Source organism: Cricetulus griseus, assembly GCF_003668045.3.
Source record: "Cricetulus griseus strain 17A/GY chromosome 1 unlocalized genomic scaffold, alternate assembly CriGri-PICRH-1.0 chr1_0, whole genome shotgun sequence".
NCBI classification, from domain to species: Eukaryota; Metazoa; Chordata; class Mammalia; order Rodentia; family Cricetidae; genus Cricetulus; species Cricetulus griseus.
This window is the reverse complement of record NW_023276806.1, coordinates 173,337,725-173,352,196: the sequence shown is the minus strand read 5'-3', so window position 1 is coordinate 173,352,196 and position 14,472 is coordinate 173,337,725. Positions and strand designations below refer to the sequence as shown.

Below are 14,472 nucleotides of genomic sequence, written 5' to 3'. Positions count from 1 at the left end.
GCCTCTGCCTCCTGGGCACTGGGATTAAAGGCATGTGCTATTTATGCTGGTTAATCAAATTTATTTATATAATAACTATATACATTAGTTATTACTAATAATAGTGACTACATACTTAAAAAATGAGAGCAATTTTAGAACCAGAGAATATTTCAATTTGTATACATATTGCATTGTAAAAAATATGATAGAATTTTCAATAATGTATTTCAAGCATCAAAATATGGCACAATAAGGTACAATCTGTACAAGTATGAGTTCAAGGAGAAAAGAGAATGATGTGGAATTTGTGACAGTGAAAAAGAGTCGGGGCTGCAAGAGTTCGGTGGGTAGGAACTGCTTATCGTGCTGACAGGATCTGAGTTTGAATCCCTGTCACCCACACGGAAAATGGGGCTTGGCATTAGCCATGTGTGCTGTAATCCCAGCATTGAAGGGTGGAGATAAGCAGATTCCAGGAGCTTGCTGCTCAGCTAGCCTAGCCAAGATGATGAGCTTTCCATTCAGGGAGAGACCCTGTCTCAAGAGAATGGGATGGAGAGTGAGAAAGGAGACAGGCACCCTCCTCTGCTTGGCACGCATGTTCATGTACCTACACATTCATGTGCATACATCACAAAGACACACACACACACACATGCACACACACACATGCACACACACACACACACACATACACACACACACACACACACACACATGCACACACTAGAGAGAGAGAGAGAGAGAGAGAGAGAGAGAGAGAGAGAGAGAGAGCTATAGAGTGCTATTTGAGCTACAACACATGTGTTGAAGGACAACTTGTGGGAATCTCTTCTCTCCTTCCATAATGCCGGTCCCTGGAATCAAACTCAGGTTGTCAGACTTGGTAGCAAGTACCTTTGCGTGCTGAGCTCTCTCACTGGCTGGATTTTTATAGATTTTTAAGAATATATAATGGTAAGACCTGCATGGTATTTGCCATCTTTTGGCTATGTTTGAGTGATGTAGTAGTTTAACTTTAAACATGTCAGCAAGTATTATGTACCCCAAATCACATGCCTTGCCGTTTAGTAAGCTTATGGTGAGGGCTGAAGAAATGGCGCAGAGGGTAAAAGAGTATGCTGCTCTTTCAGGACATTGGAATTCAGTTCCCGGCATCCACAGCAGGTGACTCCTAATTGCCTAGAACTCCTCTGCTCTAGGAGAGCTGATGCCTCTAGCTCCCTTGGGCAACTTAGCTCGTGCACATATCCACACAAAGATGTGCTCACACGCACGTAATTAAACAATTGAAAAATAAATCTAAAAAAAAAAAAACGATGAAAATCTGACAATGTGTGAGAGGATATCAAGTTTTTCAAGTTGATTTTTAGGAGGTATGCAAGCAAAATCCGAAGATGTCTTGCTCAGCAGCCAGGCCTCAGACCTCAGCTCCAAGTGGGAGCCTGTTGATGTTGTGCGCCGGTAAGATAACCTCGCTCTTCAGGCCTGTCTGAATCTGTTGTGCCGTCTTCCTCTTCAGTAAGCAGACAGCGAGGAATGCTGCGTGGGAATCTCCGTCATCGGCCACTACCAGTAACGAAGAAGCGAACATCTAAAGTATTTAGCTTTAAATAACTTCCAAGTGCAGATGACTCATAAGCCTAGCACTCTAGCGTAGGCCTCTTCTGAGCTGCAGAGTTCTATTCCCAGCACACGTGACAGATCCACCTGGGATGCGCCTGAGACTCCCACATCAGGCCCACATTCCAGTTCGGAAACAACCGCCTTCCCCAGCCCCCAGCTTAGAACTAGCATCTGTGACCCTGCTTCTGTGCAGACAGCTGGCCCTGCCACTGTTCCTGGGTGCCTCAGCAGGGGCAGGAGACACAGAAAGGGAAAGGGAGCGCGGTGTCTGTGGCTGGATTCAAGCAGGGAATTCCTTTCCCTCTGCGCTTCATTTGGCTTCCCCTGGAGCTCTTCGTCCATGTCCTGTTACTTCTTTGGGTTTCAGGTGGCCTTGAGCCCATGCTGACAACAGTGGAGGGAAAGAAAGTGGGAAACTCTCTCCTTCCTCAGCGTGATTTCAATTCCGGACTTCTTTCTCAGTACACTTATTGCCATTTTACTTGTGTTTTATTTATCTGCTTTTTAAGATTTGTTTTCTTTTAGGTGTGTGAGTGTTTTGCCTGCATAGATGTCTATGCAATGCTTGAGCGACTGCTACCAGCGGAGGTCAGAAGAGATGACAGGTTCTCTGGTACAGGTGCAGGTTTATGAGGTGCTGGGAATTGAACCTGTATTCTCTGCAAGAGCAATCAAGGGCTTTGAAGTGGTGAGTCACTTTTCCAGCTGCCTATTTTTTTTATTTTTAAAACTATTATTTTTAATCTGGAGGGCTGTGTGTGTGTGTGTGTGTGTGTGTGTGTGTGTGTGTGTGTGTGTGTGAAGACAGAGTCTTACTATGTAGAGCTGGCTGGCTTGGTTTCTTCTAGTTTGTAGCCCAGTCTACCCTCAAACTTTCAGTAGTCCTCCTGCCTCAGCCTTCCAAGAGCTGGGACTACAAGCATGCATTAACATGCCTGGAATTAGGATCAATCTCTATATGGCCAGATTTCTCTTTAGAAAGGTGGTAATGTTTTAAATTTCTGAAATTTATGAAAACACCTGTCTCGCCACACCCTTACCAGTCACTTTCTAGTTTTAAACATCTCTCTCTCTCTCTCTCTCTCTCTCTCTCTCTCTCTCTTTCTCTCTCTCTCTTGTTTTTTGAGACAGGGTTTCTCTGTGGCTTTGGAGTCTATCTTGGAAATTGCTCTGTAGCCAGGCTGGTGTCAAACTCACAGAGATCTGCCTGCCTCTGTCTCCTGAGTGCTGGGATTAAAAGTGTGAGCCACCAACGCCCGGCTAAACATTCATTTCTTTAATTGCTGGTAAAGTGGAATATTTTCATTGGTCCCTGGGGGTTTTATTTCTTTTTTTGTGATTTGTCTACTCTCATCCATTGCCCATCTGTTTTTCTGTGTGTGTGTGTGTGTGTGTGTGTGTGTGTGCGCACGCGCTGGCCTTTCAAAACACTTGACATTTTGTGTCAATTAGGAAAGTCAGCAATAGAAATAAATTGAAATATAATAAAACTTTATTTTCCAGTTCTAAGAAGATTTCATTGCACTATTCGAAGTTTCCCCAGGGGAGTTTGACAAAATCATATTAATACTTGAAGTGTAGAGAGATACCAAAGCCTAAATTAAGATAATGCCTTATGGTTCTTTCTTGCAACTTATTTTATTTTTTAAATGTGCATTTGTTTTATTGTGTGTGTATGTATATGTGTCACAGTATGTGTATGGTGTGGACAGAAGTCTGAGGAGGTCAGAAGTGTGGAGAAGGTTGTGACCTGCTGGATGGGTGCTGGGAATAGAACCCAGGTCCTCTGCAAAGCAGGACGCTCCTCTGCCACCGAGCTCTCTATAGCTTTTAGCCAAGCATTGAAGATGCTCTCCTTCCTGCCCTGTCTGCGCTCTGGTGGAGCTGTCAAGACAGCAGGCCAGCGGCTCAAACAAGCTGCCAAGGGGAGCAGAGGCCACCGAAGTCAGCAGGAGTGGCGACTGCCCTGAGTCAAAAGAGCCACTCACTGGGTGATTTGGAACAAACTTGCTTCTTTGTTTTTCCAGCCTTACATTGGAGCAACCGTGGTGTTTCTCCTAAGACTCATCCCAGGCTGGGAGTTTTTCATGGCTGCTTTTTTTCCTGGTGGTCTTGTAAGGATTCAGGCCTTTTGCTGGCCTGCCCCTGTCACCTGGCCGAATGCACTCAGGCAGTGTAAAAGAAAGATCTCTGCCCACTTATGCTGTCTTTCTGGCTCCTCTCTTTCCAGTTTTCTTTATGCTCTCTTTCTCTTTCTTTTTCCTGCGTTCCCCTGGGGCAGACAGGACTTTTCCTGTCTCCCTCTTCTCTTCTGTCCTCTCTGTCTCTGGGTCTCTTTACCTCTTCTCTCTTCCCTTCCCCTCACTTCCCTTTCTAATAAAACTTCTCACTAGGCCCCATCTGCCTGGCATGTTTGCTCCCTGCCTTGGTTACTCTCACCTGCAATGGAATTCGCCAAGGTCCCCCTCAAGCTTTATCATAACAGGTCTTGCTGACCCGGGCGAACCGAAGATTCCCCTGGGTTTCGTCCGTGGAGCAGAACGCAGAGTGGAATGGTATGAAAAGCAGCAGACCGGGAGTGGGGTGACAGGGCACCCCCTAAGAACTCCTGCCCCACACCGGAGTGCTCATCTGTAAGACAGCCAGGGCCTGAAAGGTCTGTAGTGAGGCTCAGGGGGATAAAACCAGTGACAGCACTCTGTACATACTGAAGCGCTGCTGGGCACCCAGGTGGTGCTGACCAACCCCTGGCAACTCTGCTCCAAGTCAACATTTAACTTCACTAAGTTGTCTGCATGTTTTAAAATGGAAAACAATCGGTTTATCCTTTTAGTCTTTAGGAAATAATGGGAGCCTTTGGTCTCAGATCCATAAGAAAAGCAAATTACACGTCCTGCTGTGACTCAGACCGGTGCACAACTCTCTAGACTCACTTTTATTTTTGTTTTAATTATAGCACAGACAGAAGGGAAGGTTTAAAATTACACCTTTCACAACCAGTCATTATTTAGTGACTCTGCGTTTCAAAAATAATGCTCATGTCTTTTAAAAAAATTACCAGGTTCTATTATTATTGCCTTGGCCTAAATATAAATTCATCAACAAAGTAGTGATAACTGGCTTTTGGAGTTTTATTTTTAAACATTTTCATGAGGCTGTAATAATTTGGATGTAGGTATGCAAACATATTAAATGTTCAAGTTGCTTATCGCTTCAATTCTGTGTGCCTAAAGACATATATAAAAAATACATAGAGTTATGTAAGGCACAAGGTCTTCACTTCTTTTTCTCCTACACATACAATCTTCCAACCCCCCTTCCACTCCACTTTAGGGGGATATACTAGAAGAAAGGCAAACATGGTGACTCTCTGTTAAGATATAAAACTATCAAAGGTGCTTGGTTCAAGTTGCCCTCATTCTTTACCAGGTAGTTGCAGTAGCCCCTATCTGATTTTCCTTTTTAGTGTATTCTTTTTCTTTTTGTTTGAGACCGGGTCTCACAATGTAGCCCTGGCTGGTACTCACTCACTGTGTAGACCACCAGGCTGGCTATAAACTCACAGAAACCTTTGGACCCTGCCTCTTGAGTGCTGGGATTAAAGATTTATGCCACCCTACCCCAACATAGAATGCTTTTAACAATAGCACTTGAAACATTAAAATCCAAGTTAGAAAATGTCCCATAAGTGCTCAAAATCCTCACAGGGCCTCTCCTTTTGGGCTCTCTCTTCCACCCTGCCTCACCCACCACACTGACCTTGGTCACCCACAGCCTCAGGGTGACTTCCTCTTTGGATCTGATCACCTCAGTGGGGTCTTTCCGCTGCTTCGTTTAAAGCTCACCTATCCTTACAACTCCTTTAGTGACAGTCACGACCATCTAACACAGAACATGCTTCCTTCCTTCCTGTCTGTCTCCCTTTAGAACCGGAACATAGTCCCCACGGGGCAAGAGCTTTTGACTGCTCTGTCCTCATAGTAAGCGCTAAGTAAATGTTTGCTGAGTGAAGGAATGAAACACAGATAAGCTGTTTTATTTTCGACATTACACAAATAGCAAAATTTTCATTAAAACTTTACTGAAAAGGTCAGAAACTTTGGAGTTGTCTGGTGGTGAAACCTGTGATTCTAAAGTAAAATTAGTGTCCTCTTCTTCTGTTCTCCTCCTCAGATGTTTGGTTTGCCAACTTTCTGCTTCTCTTTCTTCATTGTCTCCATACAGGCTTTACCAAGACACTGCTTCAGCTTCTTGTCTTGTGCATGCGTTCTCTGTGAGCAACCACAGCCACATGTGCGCTCCCATCATCTCTGGACCCTCAGTTTCCCTCCAGCTTATATGTCCAGTGTTGATGTCCAGCTATCGTTCAAGTTCTTCAATCTCACGTTTAGAACCAGATTTATCTTTTTCCCTCAAGACTAGATCCACCCTGCTCCAGAAAACTGCTCTGATGATGAGCTTGCCCTCTTCCCAAGCTGGAAACAGTTCGAGGCTCACAGTCATAAAACGTTAGGTAATCTGTCTCCACACTGTCCTTTCCTTTATGTGAGACCCTGCATTTCAGCAGCTCTGAGTCTGATGCCAGCACTGGCCCACTGGCCACACTCTGGCCTAATGGTGGTCATCTGAGGCTAGCAATCCACTCTGCTCCATTTCATGGCGGAAGACTCCATTCTCTTTCAGAAACAGAGACAGTTGTCCACTTTTGCTTTTAAAAAGAAAAGGCTTTTTCTAGGTCATAGAAAATTCAGCTAGTCACAGACAGAAATTAAAAAGTTCAGATCAGTGCTGCTGAGATGGGTTAGTGGGTAAACGTGCTTACCAAGCAAGCCCAATGACATGAGTTCAATTCCCAGAATCCACAGTGGCAGAGGTGAGCCCACATGTACAAGCATACATCATATATACATGTGCGCACATATATACAATAATGATAAAAATTCAAATTAGCCATAATGATCAATTCAGAATTAATCATTGACATTTTGATGTATAGCTTTTTAGTTTTCTTTCTCTGAGTAAAAATGTCTGATCAAGCTATTATTATATTTTTTTACTTGAAAATATTTTTAATTTTTATATTTGAACTTACAAAATTTTAAAAAAACATAAAAATGAAATGACAAACGAGAATGGTTTTTTGTACATGTAAAAATTGAGACAAAATCTTCCTAATATAGCTTGGGCTAGCCTTGAACTCACAACCTTCTTGCCTCAGTTGTCTTAAGGCTAGCTTTGATTACAGATTGTGCCACCACACACATCATTATTCAGAATCTTTTCTTGTTTTTGTTTTTTAAATTTTTTTATATATTTGAATTACAAACAAGATTGAATTACATTACAATCCCAGTTCCCTTCTCCCTCCCTTCCTCCCCTACCACTCCCCCAACTAAAATCCTACCTATCACATATCCTTTCTTCCAATCTACACCTGACTCAACCTTTCTGCTTCCTCATGACGTCTGCATCCTTCCTTTGCTTCCCTTCTCACTCTTGTAGCTTCCTCCCCCCTCTTCCCATGTTCTCAATTTGCTCAGGGGATGGTGACCCTTTCCCCTTCTCCAGGGGACAAAGTTTGTCTCTTTTAGGGTCTTCCTTGTTTACTAGTTTCTCTGGCAGTGTGGATTGTAGGCTGGTAATCCCTTACTCTATGTCTAAAATCCACATATGAGTGAGTACATATCCAAGCCTTTCACCCTGCACAAAACTTAAGTCAAAATGGATCAAAGATCTCAACATAAACCCAGCCACACTGAACCTATTAGAAGATAAAGTGGGAAATAACCTTGAATTAATCGGTACAGGAGACTGCTTCCTGAACTTAACACCAGTAGCACAGACACTGAAATCAACAATTAACAAATGGGACCTCCTTAAACTGAGAAGCTTCTGTAAGGCAAAGGACACAGTCAGCAAGACAAAAAGGGCAGCCCACAGACTGGGAAAAGATATTCATCAACCCCACATCCGACAGAGGGCTGATCTCCAAAATATACAAAGACCTCAAGACACTAGTCTCCAAAACACCAAACAATCCAATTAAAAAGTGGGGTACAGAACTAAATAGACAATTCTCAATAGAGGAATCTAAAATGGCTGAAAGACATATAAGAAAGTGTTCAACATCCTTAGCCATCAGGGAAATGCAAATCAAAACAACTCTGAGATACCATCTTACTCCTGTCAGAATGGCTATTATTATATTTTGAAACCATAAACGGATCATCTCTTTTTTTGTTGTTGCCCAGTGTGTAAATCTGCTCCCTGAGTTTGCTGGATTTCTGTCATGCTGTTTTTACATGGCCACTCTTCTGAGGGGGACTGGACTTGGTGCAGCCAAGCAGATGCATCCTCTCTGGACTTTGACTCCGGAGCTGTTGACTCAGAAGCAGCAGGGATGACGCAGAGTCCACTCTGGCCAGGGCACAGCAGCTATGGCAGCTGCATCCGGTTTCCAGTCGAGGAAGAGACAGCTGTTCTGGGGCAGTATGCAATGTCCTACATCCAAGGACTCCAAAGTGTGAGCCATGGGGTCAGTCCTTGGCAGCTTGGGTGATGACTTCATGGGAGTAGCCCTGTGGAATGCCTGGGCGTGGCTCTTGCCTTCACAATTCCCAATTTTGCTTCTTGAATTAGCTTAAAAGTTGACTTAATTTATTGGCCACAAAAATCTAAGCTGTCAACAATAGCTCTTAGATAATGCTTTCCGTGTGGCACTATTTTACAACAACCCTAGGAAATAGAGGTTAGTATTAGCCCCATTTTATGGATAATGAAACTGAGCTACAGGAAGACTGGGTTACCCAGCCAAGGCTACACAGTTGCCAATGGTGGCTCTGGAGCTCAAACCCCGTCACTATGGCCTAGTTCTTAGGAGCCTTGATTGATTCACACCCTATTTTATAACTTGATTTTTTTTCATGTAACAAAACTTAATGAGCGTTTCATGTTGTTAACTATTAAGTTGTATGGTGTGCAAAGGATGACTCAGGATTTATTTAACCAGCTCCCTATTGTTAAACATTAAGGATATTCTAGTGAATAAGCTTTTAATTTTAGTTTTTAGGCTACCATACAAAGTCATGGATGTTTCATCATGTCATTTTCACACATGTCATTATGCTTTGTTCTCATTTGATCCCTTTTATACTATGTCTTAACATCCATGACTTATTTCCTTGTAATAAAATCCCAGAAGTGGAATGCCTGGCCAAAGGGAAAGATAATCCCTACTCTTTATACACAGCAGCATCTATGAGAACCCTGTTTCACCAAGTTATTGACATGGAACATTTAAGTGGGTTTTGTGTATGTGTGGCATGAAAAGTGATAAATCTTTTCCTTTTAAATTTGGGGTTCCTTAAACATTTAAAAATACAGTTTGAGGGGCTGGAGAGATAGCTTAATTGGTGAAGTAATGGAGATGGGGTCTGATTCCCAGAACCAATGTCAAAAGCCAGTTTTGCTAGCATGTGCCTGTAATCCCAGCACTGGGGAGAGGGGAGAGGGGCTCCCTGGAGCTTGCTGGCCAGCTCATCTCAGTAACAGACTGAGTTGTTGGCTTCTGAAGAATGACATCTGAAACTGACTTCTGGCCTCACAGACAGGCACACATGTAAGCATGCACACTTGATCATACATGTGTATTCTCCCACATGAACAAATGCACACACAAAAAATTGGCCATTTATTCAATCAATTTGTAAATTATTCACTTCATCAACTGTAAGATAAAGTAGAGACTACTTCAAGACTCTTTTTGCCTCTTTTCCTGAGACAGGGTTTCTCTGTGTAGCCCTGGCTGTTCTGGATCTCAATTTGTAGACCAGGCTGGCCTCAAATTTACAGAAATTCACCTGCCTCTCCTTCCTAAGTGCTGGGATTAAAGGTGTGTGCCACCATGCCTGATACTTCAAGACTCTTGACTCTGATTTCAACTACATTTCTCAGTAATTCCACAAGTAATAAACATTCACTCTACACAGTTAGATTGAATCACATGAATACGATACCTTTGTAGGCCAGGAAGTAGTGGATCATTGACCGTTTCATATGGTAAAACTGGAGAAATCCTTATAACCTCTGTTCTGACATTTCCCCTTTGTGCTGGGTGAAATTTGCATCTTTGTTTATGAAGTAGGGCTTGTGGGTCCAGCACTGTCTCCTTAGTTTCCTTGCTCCCTCTCCCTACCCCCAGGTCTTTGCCATATCTGTTCTAACAGATGTAAGTTGATCTCAGGGTATTGTTGCTGGATAACTTCTGCACTGGCTCAGCAGAGGGCAAGCCTCCAGTTTCCGGCTCTCAGAAGATGTACAAATGCTTGTAATTGAAGCTCTACTGTCTTCTAGGCACAGGACTCACCATTTAGACAAGGCTGGTTGCCACGGAAGGCTTGGGATCCACTTGTCTCTGGTTCTCTGGCATTGGGGCTCCAGATGTGCACACTGAGCTCAGCTTCTGTGTGAGTGCAGAGGTTCTGAACTCAGGTTCTCCTGCTGTGTAGGAAACCACTCTACTCACTGACCTATGTCCCCAGCCCCAACTATAGAACCTTTGATGATGTAAGAGAGTCCCCATGGCTCCACGATGTGCTTTTGGTGACAAAATGCTAGGTTCGTGTCTTTGTGTGGTAGGGGATGTGCTAGGGAGGTGGCTCAATGGTGGATACAGTGCTGGTTGTGTAATCATGATGACTTGGGCTCACATTCTCAGCACCCACATGAAAAACAGGTACATACATATCCCTAGCATCAGGGGGCATGGGTGAGGAGACAGGAGGGTCCTTGGGGCTTTCTGGCTAACCAATTGTGCTGAATTTATGAAGTCTAGGTTAAATGTAAACTCTCTCTCAACAAGATAAGGTGGAGAGCAATAGAGGAAAAGCCCTGATGTTGACCTTTGACCTCTACATGCTCACTCACACCTCCATACTTCCCATGCATAAATGCACACACAAACACCACACACACACACACACACACACACACACAGGCACACACAGAGATATACAAAGGAACACACATACAGGCACACACACACAGGCACACACACACACAGGAGCCCACACACAGGGATACACACACAGACACACACAGGAACACACAGACACAGGCACACATAAACACCACACACACACACACACACACACACACACACACACACACACACACACACAACAGACAGGTACACACATACAGTTGCATACACACACACACACACATACAGGCACATACACACACAGGAGCACACACACAGACACACAGACAGGCACACACATACAGTTGCATACACACACAGGAACACACACAGACAGGCACACACATAAAGCGGCATACACACACAGGCACACACACACAGGAGCCCACACACAGGGATACACACACAGGCACACACCCAGACACACACAGGAACACACACAGACAGGTACACACATGCGGTTGCATACACACACAGGCACACACACACACAGTTGCATACACACACACACAGGCACACACACACAGGAGCACACACACACAGGCACACACAGAGACACACACAGGAACACACACAGACACACATAGGAACACACACAGACACAAACAGAAACACAGACACAGGCACACACAAACACCACACACACACACACAGGCACACACACAGACAGGCACACACATACAGTTGCATATACACACACAGGCAAGCACACATACAGTTGCATATACACACACACACAGACAGGAGCACACACACAGACACACACACAGACAGGCACATACATACAGTTGCATACACACACAGGAACACACACACACACACATAGACACACACACATACAGGCACACACACATACAGTTGCATACACACACAGGCACACACACAGACAGGCACACACACACACACACACACACACACACACACACACAGGCACACACACACAGGCACTCATACACACTGTTCTAGTTTTATACTCTGACCAAAATTAACATGAGAGAGGAAGAGTTCATTTGACTTACAGTTGCAGATCATAGTTCATTATTGTGGGAGCCATGGCGGGGACTTTAAGTATCACGTCCACAATCAAGAGCAGAGAGAAATGGATGCACCCATATTGTCTTCACGCAGTATCTATCATATGGTTCAAGACCCTTGCCTAGGAAATGGTGCAGCCCATAGTGAGCTGGTCTTCCTACATTAACTAACAATTAAGACAATGCCCCTACAGGCCAATCTGATCTAATACATAACTGAGACTTACAAGTGAGTCTAGGTTGTATCAAGCTAAAACTTACCAGCACACATACCTTTGAAAAAGTGCCAGATGGGACTAGAAAAAGCAAGAAAGTAGTTTGAGCTTACAATTTTCTCTTTAATCCCTTGTAAATTAATATGAGTAATGTCTCAAATCTGGCTCAGCTTTCTCATCTACATGTTCTGTCCTAACTATTCCTGGAACGAGTTCAGATAGATACTGATATATGGTACATTATGAACAAACCTTGAAAATATGAAAGTATGGTGGCTAAAAGAAAGCTCAGCCAATAAGAAGCACATACTGCTCTTGCAGAGGACTGGAATTTAGTTCCTAGCACCCATGGAAAGTTGCATAGAACTGCTTGCAACTCCAGCTCAAGAGGATCTGATGCCTCTGGCCTCTGAGGGTGCCTGCATTAATATTCATGTAACCACACACAGATGCACATACATACACATAATTGAAAATAAAAATCTTTAAAAACAGTTGGTAAGTGGAAGAAATTTGTCTATAAGAATCATATATTGTATGATTCCATTGTGTGAAATGCTCTAATTCTATAGACAGAAAATAAATGGATGTTTGCTTAAAGTTATGGCTGTTTTGGGATTTCTGATCACACTGTGAACACAGAGATTGTGTTATTTGCTGGAAAAAACCTGCTTCTAGTTGTGGTGTGGCTCAACCCTGGCACATACCTTTAAACCAGGAGCTTTCTGTTTGAATATTGTAAACAGGATTAAGTAACCATGGGCCAAGAGGTGGAACAAGCTACCAGTTGACAGGAAGAAACCATAGAGAGTGAGGGGAAGTTGAGAGGCCAGGGAGAGAGAGAGACATACAGGAAGTAGAAGGGAGGGAGATGCCATTGGAAGAGCTTTGGTTTGAGACAGTGTAGGAGAAAGGCTCTTTCTGGGATGATGGAGAAGAAGAAAGCGGGGTGTGTGTGTGTGTGTGTGTGTGTGTGTGTGTGTGTGTGTGTGTGTGTGTGTGTGTGTGTGTTTCTCTGCCTCTCTGCGCTAGCAGGTTTTCGCCACAGCATCTGGCTCCTGAGTCTTATTGATTAAACAGAACGTTAGAAACTTAGTTATAAACAACATATGGCTAACAGGAGAACAGTTTCTTTGGGAGATAGTTACAATATTATAAATTTAAATCTAATGACTTTTTGTTGTTGCTTTGTTTTGTTTTTGTCTTTTGAGACAGGGTTTCTTTGTGTAGTCCTGACTGTCCTGAACTCACTCTGCAGACCAGGCTGGCCGCCAACTCACAGAGATCCACCTGCCTCTGCCTCCCAAGTGCTAGGATTAATGGCATGTGCCACCACTGCCCTGTTTATATCTAATGACTCTTAATGGTAAAGCTGCAATCTAGCCAAAGCCATAGATTGAGAAAATAATACCTAGAAAGTAGGTCACTACTGTCAGACAATGTTCCTGCCTCATTTCATTTGTACTGGTTGGGTTGCAGATGAGATTGCTGGGTCAATAGACAATGACTCAAGCAAGCAAAAGCTCAACTTTCGTAAATTGACAAAATCTGTAATCAAGGTACTTGCTGGCTTATGATATATCCTTCTCAAAGTGTTGGCTTCATCATGACAACCTGAAGACAGATCTCCAGCACATCGCATAGCAGTCTGGGAGGAAGGGGAAGAGGAAGTAGAGGACAAGTGAAGGCCATCGTGGCTATTTGAAAGAGGAAGAAGATGCCCAACCAGAGCCTGGTGGTGGCCCACGCCTTTAATCCCAGCACTTGTGAGGCAGAGGCAGATGGATCGTTGTGAGTTCAAGGCCAGCCTGGTCTACAGAGCAAGTGCTAGAACAGCCAGGAATACACAGAGACACCCTGTCTTAAAAAACCAAAACAAAAAAGATACCTAACCAGGTCAGGTGTCCAACATAGTTTATAATCATTCGATTTAAACAGTTCATGAGCAATGCAAGATTTTTCTAGGAAAAATGTGTTCCATGTCTGAGACATACCCACCCATCTGTCTCTTTCCTTAAGACAACCAGTGAAAGAGGAGGAATGTGGTTTGTCCTCACTGATGCGGTGTGAGTTGGAGCAGGGGTCTGATGTAGATAGTCCTTCTTTATATTTTGGTTTTCCAGACAGGGATTCTCTGGGTAGTTCTGGCTGTACCAGAACTCAATCTGTAGAGCGGACTGGCCTTGGCCAGGTGAAACATGCATGATGTGGATATGGTGTGGCTCACTGGCAGAGAGTTGGAGTACTATACTCGACTCTACTTTGCACCTCCTCTCTACCACTCCCCTCTCTTATTACACACTCCCTGGGAGCGGAAGGGCGCAAGCTTTTCCTTCATTTACCCAAAGATAACACTCCACTTCCATTAACCACGAATCCCTGTACCAACATCACATAAAACAATTGAACAGATAATGACAGTAAGCCCTGCAGATTTGATTTCAGCAGAGAAAGAAGAAAACATCTGAAAAATAATCTGAATTTCTGCACCATTCTATTTTGAATGCCAGAAGCCAAGTATTAGGTTTGTCTTTGTATCCTCTGTAGGATTTACTAATTTCCAGCCTCCTTCCCTGAAAGGATTCCATGAATGACTGTGCCAAGGATCCTCTTTCCAGGGCAATCAGAGAAGAGC

At 43.7% G+C, this 14,472-nt stretch overlaps 1 pseudogene; it reads left to right on the top strand.

The window, feature by feature from the left end:
• The window catches only part of LOC113833166, a 61,328-nt pseudogene that overhangs the window by 15,096 nt on the left and 31,760 nt on the right, over positions 1–14,472 (top strand).